The sequence below is a fragment of the Pelodiscus sinensis genome, chromosome 2 (genome assembly GCF_052426305.1).
Source record: "Pelodiscus sinensis isolate ZL-2025 chromosome 2, ASM5242630v1, whole genome shotgun sequence".
In the NCBI taxonomy this organism is placed as follows: Eukaryota; Metazoa; Chordata; order Testudines; family Trionychidae; genus Pelodiscus; species Pelodiscus sinensis.
The window spans coordinates 73,789,241-73,805,483 of NC_143053.1; the positions used below are offsets into that span (position 1 = coordinate 73,789,241).

General features: G+C 44.9%; 1 protein-coding gene across 3 annotated transcripts in view; it reads left to right on the forward strand.

Moving 5' to 3' along the window:
* The window catches only part of CCDC178 (coiled-coil domain containing 178), a 382,168-nt gene that overhangs the window by 340,422 nt on the left and 25,503 nt on the right, over positions 1 to 16,243 (forward strand). The window lies entirely within an intron of this gene.

Consider the following 16,243-nt stretch of genomic DNA (forward strand, 5'->3'; position numbering starts at 1 on the left):
AGTCATTAGGGCCATATCTACACTAGGAAAGTATTTCAAAATTACTAAATTGTACTTCATAACTTCCAATTTAACAAATTTGAACTAGCATGTCCACACTCCAGGGAAGCCTCAAAATTAGTCTAAGATAGGCTCCTTTAATGTGGACGTGCTACCTCAGACTTAGAGCCCCAGGAAGCACTGGGGAGTAATTAGTTCAAATTACTCTGGGGAGTAATTATTTCTGAATGGTGGCACCAGCACATCCACACTACCATTATTTCAAAATAACTATTTTGGATTCAGCATTAGTCCTGATGGAAGCAAGAGTACAGATTTTTAATTCTGCGGCCCATTATTTCAAAATAATGGGTTTGGTAGTATGGATGCTCTGCTTATAATTTGACCTTGGGGGAGTGGTTATTTTGAAATAAAGTTCTAGTGTAGACCAGGGCTAGGATTCCATACTTATATTAAACTTCAGCATTTTGCATTTCCACTTTACAATTATTATTAGTATGCTTTAACAAAAAAAAAACCTAGCTTGAACAAAACTTCTAGAACAACTTTAAATTGCATCATCAATAAGACCCAGAATATCTTACTGCCCCTGTATAAAACTATGGTATGCCCACATCTTGAATACTGTGTACAGATGTGGTCTCCTCACCTCAAAAAAGATATTTTGGCCTTGGAAACGGTTCAGAAAAGGGCAACTAAAATGATTAGGGGTTTGGAACGGGTCCCATATGAGGAGAGGTTAAAGCGACTGGGAGTTTTCAGTTTAGAAAAGAGGAGACTGAGGGGGGATATAATAGAGGTATATACAATCATGAGTGGTGTGGAGAGGGCCGATAAATAAAAGTTATTTATTAGTTCCCTAAATAGAAGAACTAGAGGACACCAAATGAAATTAATGGGGAGCAGGTTTAAAACTAATAAAAGGAAGTTCTTCTTCATACAGCGTGTAGTCAACCTGTGGAACTCCTTGCCAGAGGAGGCTGTGAAGGCTAGGGCTATAATAGAGTTTAAAGAGAAGCTAGATAATTTCATGGGGGTTAGGTCCATAAAAGGCTATTAGCCAGGGGATAAAATGGTGTCCTTGGCCTCTGTCTGTCAGAGGCTGGAGAGGGATGGCAGGAGACAAATCGCTTGATCATTGTCTTCGGTCCACCCTCTCTGGGGCACCTGGTGCTGGCCACTGTCGGTAGACAGGATACTGGGCTAGATGGACCTTTAGTCTGATCCAGTACGGCCGTTCTTATTTTCTTATGTTCTTAGCACTCTGATCAGTTCTCAAGACCCTACTGAAAGTGTTTTTAAACCAAGGGTTTTTTAATATACATCCAAATATGTTTCATTGTTGCTGAAGATTTAGAAAATCCAGATCAAACTAACGGAAAAAGACAAGAAAAAACTAATTGAAAAATAAAAATAGAATGAGATTTTCCACTCTTCTAGTGATTTGAAATGCTCCCTTAATTTTTATGGAGTATTTAGTCATTATTCTCTTATTTTTGTCAAATACTATAGTAGAATGGTGTGCTTATTAAGACAAATAAGCAATGCATTATACATAACATTTGACGTTCAAAATTTGAAAAACAGAAAATGCTTCCATTTGAATCTCACGATGACATATGATGATGAATCTTGATTTCTTTTGTATTCAACTTCTCTAACTATGATAAAGAAAGGAGATGATTAATATGCAGCCTAGAGCTCATGAATAATAACAACAGTTACATAGAAGCCACAGGTACCAATTGGTTTCCTTACATATGAATCTTTAAGTTAGTCTAATCTAATGTTATGTAGCATTTTAATGGCAGTGCTATGAACATAACCTGTGATTGACGTCTTATATCAATACCCAGTCTATATTGTAATGAATAAGTTCTCTGGAAAGCCTTTGTTCTTGCATACAATAAATGATTTCTATAATTCACACTGAGAATAAATTGTCTCTATAAATTCAGTTATCCTGAACAATTGAAATAGCTAGAAATGGGCCTATAACCATCCTTCAGATACAAACCTCATCAGCATTTGGGGAAGTTCAGGTCCAAAATTTGCAGTTCAGAACTATTTTTAAAAACAACATTTTAGTTAGTATTCCAGAAACACTGTAACAGTGTATTTTCCATGTGCTGGTGATATCCATTCAGACGTGGAATCTGTCTGTCTAATACCCTTTCTATGATTATTGAAATGCCTCTTTCTGGTAGGGCTTGTCTACATGGTAGGGCCTTATACTCTGTGGATGTGTAATTTCTAAAGCAGATTGACATGCTGTGCGTTAACTGGTTCATGTAAACCCTGCTGGTGCGCTTTAAACAGTACTACATTAAGGTACATCGGGAGTCTTTAGTACATGTTGTCTACACAGATCAATTAGTGGGAAATAATTAGTGCACTTTCAAAAGCACACTCCTGGAGAGCACGTTACCACAGTATGTGTAGACAAGCCCATAGGAAATATGGAAAATTATAATGGAAACTTTTAGTTTTGTTAGGCCATAAAGGCATAGAAAATAGTTCTGAGGTATATAAAAGCATGTTTTCAGTCTGCAAAATGTAATTGTATTTGGGATTCTCAGCATATGAATTGTTGCATTTCTGCATAAACTGATGCCTTCACGTTAGCATTGTTAGTGCCAAATTGTCTCTATCCATTTAGCAAGTAGTTTTATAAGCTTGGATCCTGGTGTCTCTCACCATAGCATCTAAAAGTTTCCTAAGACAAAAAAGAAACAATGGCAATACCTCTCTTCTCCTTTCCCAACAGCAAGAGACATGCTTGGTTTATTATTTATATTGTTGTAGAAAAAGAACGTACATTCTAATAGTTTATATTGGACTTAGTAACTGGATGGGGGTGGCGCACAAGAGAATAGTGACAGCCATGAACAGTGAAATAGGTAGTAACAAAGCACACAATGTGCCTGACCACTCTCATGTGTTCCAGAGGTACCAGGTCTTATGTGGGTTGAAAGGAGAGATTTAAAGGGGTGTGTCTACACAAGCCCCCTAGTTCGAACTAGGGAGGATAATGCGGGCGACCGAAATTGCAAATGAAGCATGGGATTTAAATATCCCGCGCTTCATTAGCATGTTCCTGGGCGGTCACCATTTTTGGAAATTGACTAGCTCGGAATTACTGCCTGCATCTACATGCAGCAGTGAAACGGGAGTTCAAAGTAAAGCCCTTAATTAGAATTAGCTGTTAAACCTCATTCCAGGAGGAATAACAGCTAATTCGAGTTAGGGCTTTACTTCGAATTCCCATTTCACTGCCGTGTGTAGACGCGGGCAGTTATTCCGGGCTAATCAATTTCCAAAATGGCGACCGCCCAGGAACATGCTAATGAAGCACGGGATATTTAAATCCCACGCTTCATTTGCAATTTTGGTCGCCCTCATTAGCCTCCCTAATTCGAACTAGGGGGCTAGTATAGACATACCCAAGGAGGATAATGTAGTGGACTTACACATTTTTACAGAGAGCTCCTTTCTCACAAACCTGGTGACATATGAGAATACATGATGGCACTTGTTGGAAAATTTGACAAAAGGACTATCAAGGGCAGGGTCATTTCCAGAATGGAGTTAGGAATTGCCATCTTGTACGTATACATAAGATCACAGCTATAGCAGGGATAGACTGTGGAGTGCCTTAAACCTGAAAATAAGTAGTTTGTGTTTGATGTTGTGATGAAGAAGGAGGAGCCAATGGAGCAAAGCAAAGAACAAATATGACATGATCAACGGGGTGAAACAGGATTTTTTGTTGTAGTGTTTTAAATGGACATTAAATCAGGAAAGGTTAGATATGTTAACACTAGAGAGAAGGATGTTGCAGTAGATAATACACATGATAATCAAGATCTGGAGGAGAATTTTAGTAGTATGGCTAGAGAGTAAAGGCCAGATCCTACATACGTATTATAGGCAGAAGCAGCAAGATTTAAACAATGTTTGAATAGAAGGGTCTAGAGATACATCTCGCAGGCCAGATCTAGCCCACCAAGACACCAGTTTCAACCCATGGACCACCCTGCCAGGACCCTCAGGCACATTGCAGCCACTATTTTAAGCACAGGGCTGCTCCATGTGGCACTCTGCTCTGAAGGGAGCAGGAGGCTTTGTGTGATCTCCCCGGCCCCAGCCCAGTCCTCAGCTCCTATTAGCCAGAAACAACCAGCCAATAGGAATTGATCCTAGACAATCACTCAGCTCCTATAGGCCTGAAACAACCAGCCAATAGAAGCTGAGAGATTGGCCTCAAGGACAGGGGCAGCTTAAGCCTCTCTTTCCTCCCAGAGCTGAGAGCCACATGGAGGTAACAGCCTACAGTATTAAGTGATGTGGGGCTGCAGTAGGCAGGGAACCCAGCAGGGCTGCTGACTGGAAGATGCTTGGGTAATTGCCTTCTATCTTAAGCCTGCCTTTGGCACCCTGCCTCTCCCACCTCACAAATCCCTCCTCCAGGTCACCATCCAAACCCTCTGCCCCAGGTCACAACTCCCTCCCAGACCCTGTATTCCCTCCTATACTCTCCCTCAAGCCAGAATCCTCTCCTGCACCCACACTCCCTCCCTGACCCTACATCCCAATCCCCTGATGCAGACCACAACACCCTGCTTCACCCAAACTCCCTCTCAGACCTCACACCATCTCCTGCACCCTAGTTCCTTACCCATGTGCCCTTCTGTACTCAACCTCCATCCTAGACCTAGTCCTCCTCCACAGAAAAAAGCATCCCTTGACCACTTTCCAAAATCTTGGAGTGCCCCCGCCCCCACCAAAAATTATTGCCCACCCCTGGTCTAGAGAGAGGGACAAATTGAAGATAATGCCCAGCTTTCAGGCCTGCATGACAGGAATGCCAGTGTCCACAAGTGACATTAAAAAGAGAGAGAAGATTGGAGGGGGAAGATAAAGAGCAGTTTTCCTCAGTTTAAGCTTGAGTGGACAACTGGACGTCAATGAGCTTATTATTGGGAATAATTACACCAAAACCATGGCATTGTTCCTGGTAATAAGCATTATGCCAGTAATAAGCGTGGCTGATGGAGTACAGTCTGCTTGCTGTTTTGGAACATTTCATTCAAGATGCCCATAAATCCCCATTCCACCCAAGCATCTAGAGCCAGCTGTCCCAGCCTAGAAATGGCTGCCTTTCAAGTGGCAGAGTTTCATCACAGACTTAAATTATCCCTGGACTGTTAGGACCAAGTTCTCTGCTTTGACAACATTATGCTCAATAAATCAGAGGGGGAGTCATCAAGGAGCCAGTTACAACTCCCCGATTCTTTTCAAGGCCCTAGCATAGGTTGCAGTGATGTGGGACACCTCCAACATACCATAGGTGGCAGCAGAACCAAGGCGCCTTCCAACCAGTTGAGCATAACCAGAATACATTGCACTCCATGTAAACCTCCTCCCTACCTGCTGCATCAAGACCTATGAAAAAGCTGGTGTACTTAGGAGATGACTGAGCTGGTTCTATAATTGCTGAGCACTCCCCGACAGTTAGGGTGGTATGTTCAGTATCTGTTCCTTTTGTGTCACCTGAGCAGAATACAAAGAGCAAAGTGGAGCAGAAAATCTGCACTATAACCTGGCATCAGTTTGTACAATTTATCAAGCATATTGGGATCTTTTCACAACAGACTTTGTACAGTTGGGTATGTCTACACTACAGAGTTAGTTCGAACTAACGGATGTTAGTTCGAACTAACTTTGATAGGCGCTACACTAGCGCTCCGCTAGTTCGAACTTAATTCGAACTAGCAGAGCGCTTAGTTCGAACTAGGTAATCCTCATTTTATGAGGATTAAGCCTAGTTCGAACTAGCTAGTTCGAATTAAGGGGTGTGTAGCCCCTTAATTCGAACTAGTGGGAGGCTAGCCCTCCCCAGCTTTCCCTGGTGGCCACTCTGGCCAACACCAGGGAAACTCTATGCCCCCCTCCCGGCCCCCAGACCCTGCACCTGGCACGGATCGAGCCACCCACCCGATGCCCCCCAGCCCTCCCCCTTTTCCCGAGACCAGGCTGGCGGCTCCCGGGAGCTTGCCTGGGACCGCAAGAGGCGGGCACCCACCTGGGCTAGTGCGGACATCGTGGACTTAGTCCACAATCTCTGCACTAGGCACAAGAAAGTGGCCGTCTAGGGCAGGAGAGCTGCCAGCCTGGCCACCCAGGAGCAGGTGTGCATGAAAATCAAGGGGGTCCACTGAGACCCCCGACCTGAGCCCTGAGCTTACAATGGCCGTCCTGGGTTAGACCAAAGGTCCATCTAGCCCAGTAGCCTGTCTGCCGACAGCGGCCAACTGTAGGGACCTTGGAGGGGATGGACCGAAGACAGTGACCAAGCCATTTGTCTCGTGCCATCCCTCTCCAGCCTTCCACAAACCTTGGGCAGTGTAGCAGGGCAGCTGCCCTATACTGGCCCTTTAAGGGCCAAACCCCAGCCTGGAGCAGGCCTGGGGAGTTCAGCCCAGCTGGGCGGCGTTGGCCAATTAAGGCCCAGCTGGGAGCTAAAAAGGGGAAGGGCTGCTTCAGCCAGGGCAGTGTGAGCCTGGCTGCCGAGGGAGCAGGACGCTCTCTGGAGCTAGGGCAGGGCTAGAGAGTCAGGCTGGGCCAGGGCGCTTGGACAGCCACCCGGCCAGCCTGCTAGGCCTACGGCAAGGCCTGCCGGAGAGACACCAAACCCCCGGAAGGGGGGCTCAGAGCGAGTGACTTGAGCACTGCCGGAGGGCAGTGTGGCGAAGAGAACGATGTGATCGGAGGATTCCAGAGGGGAAACGCCACGTGAGCGGAGGCCTGTGTGGGCGGAATGGACTGATTCCGGGGACAGACGATGGACCCCCGTTACGGTGGTGAGTGACCCCCCTCACAGGCAGGAACACCACTCCTACCCCCTGGCTAATAGCACTCCATGGACCCAACCTCCATGACTTGATCTCACTTCCCTTTAAACTCTGTTCCAGTTGTAGCCTTCACAGCCTCCTGCAGCAACGAGTTCCACAGGTTGACTCTCTGCTTTCTGAAGAAGAACTTTCTGTTACTAGTTTGAAACCTGCTACCCATTCCTTTCCTTTGGTGTCCTCTAGTCCTTCTTTATGGGAACTAATGAAGAACTTTTCTTGATGCACCCTCTCCACCCAACTCCTGCTTTTAGAGACCTCTATCCTGTCCCCCCTCCGTCTCCTCTTTTCTAAGCTGAAAAGTCCCAGTCTCTTTAGCCTCTCTTCATATGGGACCTGTTCCCAACCCCTGATCATTGTAGTTGCCCTCCCCTCTCCCACCCTCTCTCTTCCCCTCTCCCACCTCCTTTTCCCAGTCTCCCCCAGTTTTGTTCAATAAAGACAGATTCCATTTTTGACCACAATTGTCCTTTATTTTGTACATCAAGAAAAGGGGCTAGGGAAGGGTAAGTGGAAGGAGGTGAGGGAGGAATGGGGTACGAGCCCCCGATGGGGAGGACTGGGCTGGCTCTGTGGGCGTCTGGGGGTGGAAGCTCTCCTGCAGCCCCCCAATTACCCCCTCTCCCCAGATGGCAGCCTGCGCAAGTGCAGCTGGGCTGATGGCCGAGTGCTGTGATGTGCCCAGTGTGGGTACTCCGGGCACTCCAAGCCAGGACTGCTTTGCAAGCGGGGCACCCCTGAGAACTGTCTGTCCAGGGTGGGGGTCGGGTCCCTTTAAGCGCAGCCCTCGGCTAGCCTGAGACAGCAGCTCCACGCTCTAAGTCCTCCTCTGATGCCCTGCCGGCACTGCTTCCAGCCATCCTTAAGCCTGGTTCAGGGTCCACTTAATGTGGACATGCTAGTTCGAATTAGCAAAACGCTAATTCGAACTAGTTTTTAGTTGTAGACGCGTTAGTTCGAATTAGCTTAGTTCGAATTAACTAATTCGAACTAAGTTAGTTCGAATTAGCGCTGTAGTGTAGACGTACCCGTTGTTATTTATTATTAATTTGTGCATGACAGGTAAGAAGAGAAACAATAAGGATCTAATGGTAAAAAAAAGGCAATAATAATACTGGCATCTAAAGCACCAAAAATAACGTGCCTACACATACACACACATGAAGCCACCATGTCGGAAATCGCCATTTGATGAGGCATACACACTCATCTTTTTTCCCCCACTAGTTATTGATTACATATTTCCTCTAAACTGCTGCTAGAATCAGGAATAAAATGCACATTCAGAAAAGCTTTGAATGTTTATGCTTTTTACTATTCTAAATGTATATGATTATACAAGAAATCTACTTTTGTCTATATATTATATACTAGAAGATATACCTGGTGTTGCTCAGGTCCTTAACTCAATTAATTTTTGTTTTTGGAAATAAAATGAAAATGTACATGCTTCATTAAATCAGTGCTCTGGGGTGGGGCTGGGGATGAGGGGTTCAGTATGCAGGCTGTCCTGGGGGAGAGTGGACTACCCCAGTCCTCTCTCAGTTTAGCAGCTTGGAGCCAGGTGAGAAGTACCCCTCTATGGCTGCTGCAGTTCCAGGGGGCACAGCTGGGGGAGGGATGCATGCCCCCTAGCTAGGACAGGTCCAGGTTCATCTGTCCCATTGTGCTCCACAGCCAAACTGAGAAATGCAGCGAACTGTGCACTAAGGATGTAAAATCCCAATTAAACAGTTAACCAGTTTAATGTGAGGCTGACCTAACATTTAACCAATTAATCAGGATCCAGCCCTGGTCCTGGGGCTGCTGCCGTCCCTGCCACAAGAAGCAGGCTCCTAGCCCTATTCCCAGGACTAGAGCTGCTGCTGCCGCCGTGGCAGGAGGCTCCTGGACCCAAGGCCAAGGGGGTGTTGCCGCCACCAATGGCAGAAAGCTCCCAGCCCCAGGGCTGAGGCTGCCGCTGGCTCCCAGCCCTGCTTGGGCAGCCCTTTGCCTGTGGCAGGTTGCAGACGGGGTGCTGCTCCCAGGCACTGGTTAACCAGTACCTCGCAAGCATCACCTTAGTAGGTGATGCTTACTGAGTAACTGGATAACCAGTTACCCTTTCACATCCCTACTGTACACTTTTACCTTGCTCGTTGAGGAAGGGGAATAGACAGCAATATCCCCATATGAATTGTGGGGAGTGCCCCCAGCCATCCCCATTCACCTGCCTGGTGATTCTGTCTCTTTTCTGTATGGTTTGATGAGAAGTAATCCCATTCCATGCACATCCCATTTTCTTAGCACAATCAAACCCTTACCTTGTTTTAAAAAGTATGCTAAGAGGAAGCTCATACAAAATGTTAGCTCTTACCATTTAGAAGGAATTTTTGAACAGACACACTGACAGATAAACTCTCTCAGATACATAGTAGATGGGTGCTTTAACCCATTCATTTTTTTGCAGAGTGAAATATATTTACTATTTTACTTTGTATAGGCTCTTTTATATCATCTCTCAAAACTTTAACTGTAGGTTTTATATATTCTAACATTATCATGTAGTCACTATGTTTTCATGTTTAATTTCTGCTTTTTAAATAGAAGGGATCCATTAAGTGCTCATACAGTGATTATACATGCAGTGGAAAACACAATTTAAAAATGTTAAATTTAACTTGTTATGTTTTTAAAAAGGATTAAGGATTTTACTTTTATAATATAAGAATAAATATGCCTGAATGCAGATTTACAATGGAGTACATTGCTGATGCATAAGTCATTGGCTCAAATAATTCATTCTGGCAATTTTGGCCTCTTTGTTTGTATTTTTGGAGAAAAGAGTACAGGAAACTTACTTCCTGGGCAAGATTATGATGTTCCCTCTTCTCACCCCTCTCATGTTAAAAAAACTCCCTTTGTGATGTCTAAGAGCAGCCAATGGCAGAATTTGACAGATCAGAATTCAAGGGAGACCTAATTTAAACAGTTTTTTCCTTAAATTCTGGGGAGGTTTTTAGGTATCTTTAATGTCTGTGGGGGTATGTCTAGACTACATGCCTCTGCTGACAGAGGCATGTAAAATAGGCTACCCAACATAGTCAATGAAGCAGGGATTAAATATCCCCCGTTTCATTAAAATAAAAATGGCCACCACGCTGTGCTGTCTCAGCTGATTGTCGGCACAGTGAGGCAGTCAAGATGCGGATCAGTCAACAGGGAACGCCTTTGTCAACCGCTCCCTAATGCCTCATGAAATGAGGTTTACAGGAGTGGTCAACAAAGGTATTCCCTGTCGACAAATACATGTCTTGACTGCTTCGCTGTGCCGACAATCAGCTGAGCCAGCACAGCGTGGTGGCCATTTTTATTTTAATGAAGCGGGGGATATTTAAATCCCCGCTTCTCTGACTATGTCGGGTAGTCTAATTTACATGCCTTTGTTGGCAGAGGCATGTAGTTTAGACATACCCTGAGGGAAGAATTTGATTCTAGTGTGGAACTAAAAGAAAGTTTACCAATTTATCACCAGTATTTCCTGTACACTGTGTGTTTGTATAGCCACTCAGGAGAGATTCAAATGATGCCCAGCAGAGTAGCGGAGCACCCACAGGTAGGTTTTTTGTTGTTTCTACTGGTGGTGCATATTCACACATGCCTCAGTGCACATAAAAATGTATTCTGCATATGGATGGAAAAAACTGCACATGGATGGAAAAGATTAGAGGGAACTTTGCCTTTGATCCAAACATAATTGCATAGGAATTAAAGCCCATGATATAGAATTGAAAAGTAATAATGGCCAATATTGGAGCTTATGCCAATTTTTCTGAAAATCAAAATTGTAAGGGTATTTTTTCCTGTTCATGTTTGAGGCACTTTGGTGCTGTGATATGTGGGGAAATACATTGCTGTTATCTGTGCTGTCCTTGTCCTATAGATTGCTAGAGGATTTCAGTTTGCAGGACACTTTGCATAAGCACTAAATACATTTTTCAATCAGTTACAAATAAGAACTATATCTTAAGAAAAGGATCAAGATGAAAAAGGATAGGTGTACACACAGAAGTGTATTAGCTGGGTATTTGCAAAAGGTATTAGCTATACAAGTGACATTTTATCAAGTAGTACTGTTGTGAAGTTTTGATGGTTTGGTTCTTCAGTAGCTTGAGTACATCTACTTTAATCGTGACAGTTGTGATTCCTTTATGGTGATCTTGTGAATTACCTCATATGGCAAGTGCTGGCTGAATTTTTGAAGCTCAGTAGTGATGAGTATATCTATATTTAATCCTGTAACTATAACTCAATCCTAGCCTTCCTTCGTATAGACCATTCTTTTTAGATGAAGGGTTTTGGTTTTTTCCAGCTATAGTCCCATTGCCAAAGCTGTCTTTTGGCTAAAATACTGGGAAAGACCATATCATTAGTGTTGTCTTTGAAACTTCATATAGTTCAACAAATAGTTTCCTGTGGTATTAAGAACACAGGACTGTCCTTTTAAGAGAATGTAAATATTATGGGCCTGGCAGAAAAGAGAATGTAAAGATTAAGGACCAGTCTCCTTTTGTTTCATTTTGGCTCTGTTTTATTTTTCACTATTATGACTTTTTCCAGTTACACTAAACTTTGTGAGTTATTCTGGAGTCTTTCTAAAACCACTTGGGCTGGATTATCAGATGATGCAAATCAGCATAGCCCAGTCACTTCAGTGAAATTATATTAATTTACACCAGAGGACATATATCCTATTATGTTCTTTGGATCATATCCTCATCTGGGCAATTTTGCAAAGGTCAGCAAAGGACAGCAATCCTCCCTTCCAAGGTTGCAGAGTGTTAGGAAAGTTGCTGCGGTCTTCCTTGTGTTTCCTGCATCCTGTGATGAGGAAATAGTCAGTGGATCTGCATAGTCCAGTGTATGGTCCTGACATCTTATTCCACTGTCCTCATACAGAGTACCCAAATGCAGTTCCTCTTAGGACAGGACGATCATGGACACTGGTGGCTGGGACTGCCTTTCTATGTTCTGAAAACCATTTGTGGTTTGTTTCTTATTTATCAGATGGTAGTCAGTTTGTTAAGACCTTCTTTTGTTCTTTAACTTATTAACACAGGTGTGTTATTGTGTCCCTCGGGGTTGATGATCTTCAAAGTCTTTATGCTCACTCTTTTATTTTTCTATGTTATGGGTTGAGTTATCACCATGTATGCTGATTACACTCGGTTGTAATCTTTTTTGCCTGCTGATTTCACTTTGGCAGTCTTACTGTTTCTGTCTTGTCTTCGAGACATATGGAGTTAGATGACAGATAACTTTTCTTAAGGGGACATTGCTATTCACTTTTAAATTAGTTTTAAACTTGTTTATATTTGCTTATGATTATTTGTAGTAACCATTTAGAAGACTGAAGATAAATTTCACTGAGTACCAATTCTCCCATTATTCATTTGTAAAACATTTTTGTATGTTTAAAGTGGAATTGGGACAAGTAAGTTAACTGTTTTTGTGTCTGATCATATGAACTAGTGGCTTTTGACTTGAGCTGTTTGTCAGCTAAATGAATGGCAAATGAATGTCCCTACCATAGTTCCTGCTAAGGTGTGCGCCTGTGCAGCCGCACGTAAAAAATGTTCTGCCTACCCACCTCCTTCACAGAACCATGCAGCAGCTGCTGGTGGTTGGGGGGAGGGCTCAGTTGGGCAGCTCTTTGCTCTTCTGACTCCCCAGGGCTGCAGCCAGGGCCACATAACAACTGCCCAGCTGCTCCAGGGTTGGGGTTGGGACCACTCCTCCAGCTGCCAGAGAAGCCACATGGCAGGAGACAGCAGCAGCTGGGTCAGCCCAGCCAGCCAGGGCCAGAGTCGGAGCCAGAGGAGCTGTGTGGTGGGAGGCAGCAGCGGCTGCTCCAGCAGGCCAAAGCTAGAGGAGCTGCATGATGGGGGTGCACCGTGAAGAGACACGACTAGTCTGATGGGCTGAAATCCCACAAAAGGCCAGCTGTGGATTGGGGAGGTCTCGGATTCCCCCACCAGCAGGCCCTTGTCAGGGACTAACCTCAGGGCTAAAAGACCAGGCTGGCAGCCCCCACCCCCAATAAACTTCTCCCCTCTGTTCAGCCCCTTGCTGGGATGTGGGGGCAGGGAACAGCCCCGTTGGCTTAATGCTGGCCCCTGCCTAGTGTTTCCAAGCACTTGCCACCAGCTGGAACAGCTCCTCTAGGCTCTAGCCACTTCCCCTGATGCAGGGCAGGATTCTTTCGTCTTGTTTTTCCTCCTTTGCTGTCTGGTCTGAATGTCCCACGGGCAAGGGGCTTCTACACTCAAGAGTCCATTCCAGGATGAGGGGTGTTTCCCTGCCATCAGCCAAAATATTCCTGCCCCTGCCTTTTAAACCTAAATAATCCCTAGGAACCCATGCCCGTTCTGGGCTAAGCATTAGCACATGGATCCAGATCATGCTACTGAAAAGAAACTGAGGCCCCAGCGTGCTGTACCCATGTGTTAGGAGCTGGCATAAGCATTCTGGCTCCCAGCCTGTGCTCAGTGGGGGAGGGAAAGGGTGGCGGGACAATGACACTCCCATAGGTACGGGATTGGAGGATGGGAAGGGATCACTCCCTTCCAACATGGCTGCAGGGAGGCACTACCTGGTAGAGTCTCTTGGGGAGCAGTTCCACTGGTGGGTACCACAGTGGCACACATGCAAACAAAAGCACATGACCTCATTGTTGGCACACAAGACAAAACTCACTCTGAATGGAAAATCTTAGAGGAAACACTGGTCCCTGCTCTCCATCTCAATGGCCATGTCTCTGCCAGTATGATCCAAATTCTCTTTGTCTCCATAGAAAAATAGGATCACCTCTAGAAAAAACTGAATATATTAGTCTCAGAGAGGCAGCCGTGTTAGTCTATAGCTGCAAAAAAAACCGAGGAGTCCTGTGGCGCATTAGAGACTAAAAGATTTTTAATAAATAAACAAATAAATAAATTAGATAAATAAATCTGTTAGTCTCTAAGGGTATGTCTACACTACCCCGCTAGTTCGAACTAGCGGGGTAATGTAGGCATATCGCACTTGCAAATGAAGCCCGGGATTTGAATTTCCCGGGCTTCATTTGCATAAGTGGGGCGCCGCCATTTTTAAAACCCCGCTCGTTCGAACCCCGTGCAGCGCGGCTACACGGGGCACGAACTAGGTAGTTCGAACTAGGCTTCCTAGTTCGAACTACCGTTACTCCTTGTAGAATGAGGAGTAACGGTAGTTCGAACTAGGAAGCCTAGTTCGAACTACCTAGTTCGTGCCCCATGTAGCCGCGCTGCACGGGGTTCGAACGAGCGGGGTTTTAAAAATGGCGGCGCCCGGCTTATGCAAATGAAGCCCGGGAAATTCAAATCCCGGGCTTCATTTGCAAGTGCGGTATGCCTACATTACCCTCCTAGTTCGAACTAGGAGGGTAGTGTAGACATACCCTTTGACTATGTCTACACAGCCCAGAAAAACTCTGCCGCATCCAGGGAATGCATCTGCTTTTTTGGAATAGTTTCCAAAAAAGCGAGCACGTTCTTTCGGCATCCCTGTATTCCTCTCGGTGAGAGGAATAAGGGATGTTCTGAAAGAGGAAGTTTTTCCAAAATTTGGCCCTGTGTAGATGGGCCAAATTTTGGAAAAGTCTCGTCCAAAAAAAAGTGGAAAAAGACTGCAGTCTAGATGTAGCCTCTGGTGCCACAAGACTCCTCGTTGTTTTTTAATATATATTAGAACTTTCCATTGCTGCCTGTAATGCTTGCCTTATACTTTTTATTGAGGGATATTTTCATTTCATCTACCATGAGGGCCACAATTACTTGGACTTCCAATTAATATGTTCTTTTAATTCAACATGGAGATCTGTAGGTAAGATATCACTTCAACAGACTTTTTTCCTTAACTGCTTATGATTCTGGATCAGAATCCTTGGCTTTTTCCATGATTTGGTCTCAAACTTGGTCCTTTTAAATCAGCACATTGTTGAGTTTTGTGATTAGATAGATCCAAATGATGAACATGTCAAGTTCTCCCCAGAAACTGTGGTTCTTCTTTGAGTGATGTCCCCGTGGGTGCTCCACTGTTGATGTTGGCCTTGTCCTAGTGCCATGGACCAGAGATTTTTACAGCAGAGTCCAGTCAGGCTGCGCATGTGCGAAGAGTATGCAGTGTTCCCGCCTTTGAAGTTAGCGCATGCAGCCCCACTCCTTTCAGTTCCTTCTTCGCCACCCTCGGTTACAGACGGAGCTCCAACCTCTTTCCTCCTTGTGTCACTTCTGTGAAGCAAAAGAAAGCAATTTTAGATAGATATTGTAGACTTACCTGTTCCTGTTAGTTTTTCCCTTGTTAGTCAGATAGTTTACCACTGGGCTGCGCCAAGCTGTAGCAGAAAGAAAGAAAGAAAGAAAGAAAGAAAGAAAGAAAGAAAGAAAGAAAGAAAGAAAGACTTGCTCATAGGTAAGAGCCATAGCAGTGAGTGGCATAGTCTGCCACCAAGCAAAATGCCAGGCTCTAGTTTCAAAAAATGTCAGAAATGCCAGGACTCTATGGCTACATCTACACTGTAGCCTTCTTGTAGAAAAGCTTATGTAAATGAAGCTCAAAAAATGAGGAAGAATGGCTCTTGTGTAAGAGGGGTTTTTTGCACAAAAAGAAGCTGTCTACTCCACTCTTTTTTGCGCAAAAGCCTCTTGCACAAAAACAGCTGCTCATTAATAATGCAAATGAAGTGCGGCGATATTTCATGCCGAGCTCATTTGCATAAGCTTTTCCACATGAAGGCTACATTGTAGACATAGCCTATGCAAGCCTCTGATGGCCACAGCGAATGCATATGCTACCTAGAGTAGCGTAGGCTGTGCATGTTTCACAAAAATGTGCGCATTGTCACAGCCTGACAACAAGAGCTTGCAAGGATAGGGAGCTCAGAATATGCATGCTGTCCTTTGACAAAGTCCTACACCCCCATCCGCATAAGGGGCAATAAAGGCTTGGATGCGACCTTCCCTCAAGGAAATCTCTCAAGCCCCTTATGGAAAAAAGCACAGCCTCTTGTCACGAATTACCAAGGGAGATGAACCAGGCACCTGGGGCACTCAAAAAGCATGAGCCTCCTCATTAACAGGCTCAAAAATGCAAGCTGAACAGCCTGTGGAGCCGGCTCTGAATCAGCACAGGCACTGCCGGCACCTGTGGCACCAGCACTATCCCCGGCACCCTGCCAGACCCCGGCGTGGCTTTCGCCTCCAGCACTGACAAAACACCAGACAAACCCCAACCCTTCTCACAGTGCAGACTGACCCCAGATCTCCCGGGGTTCC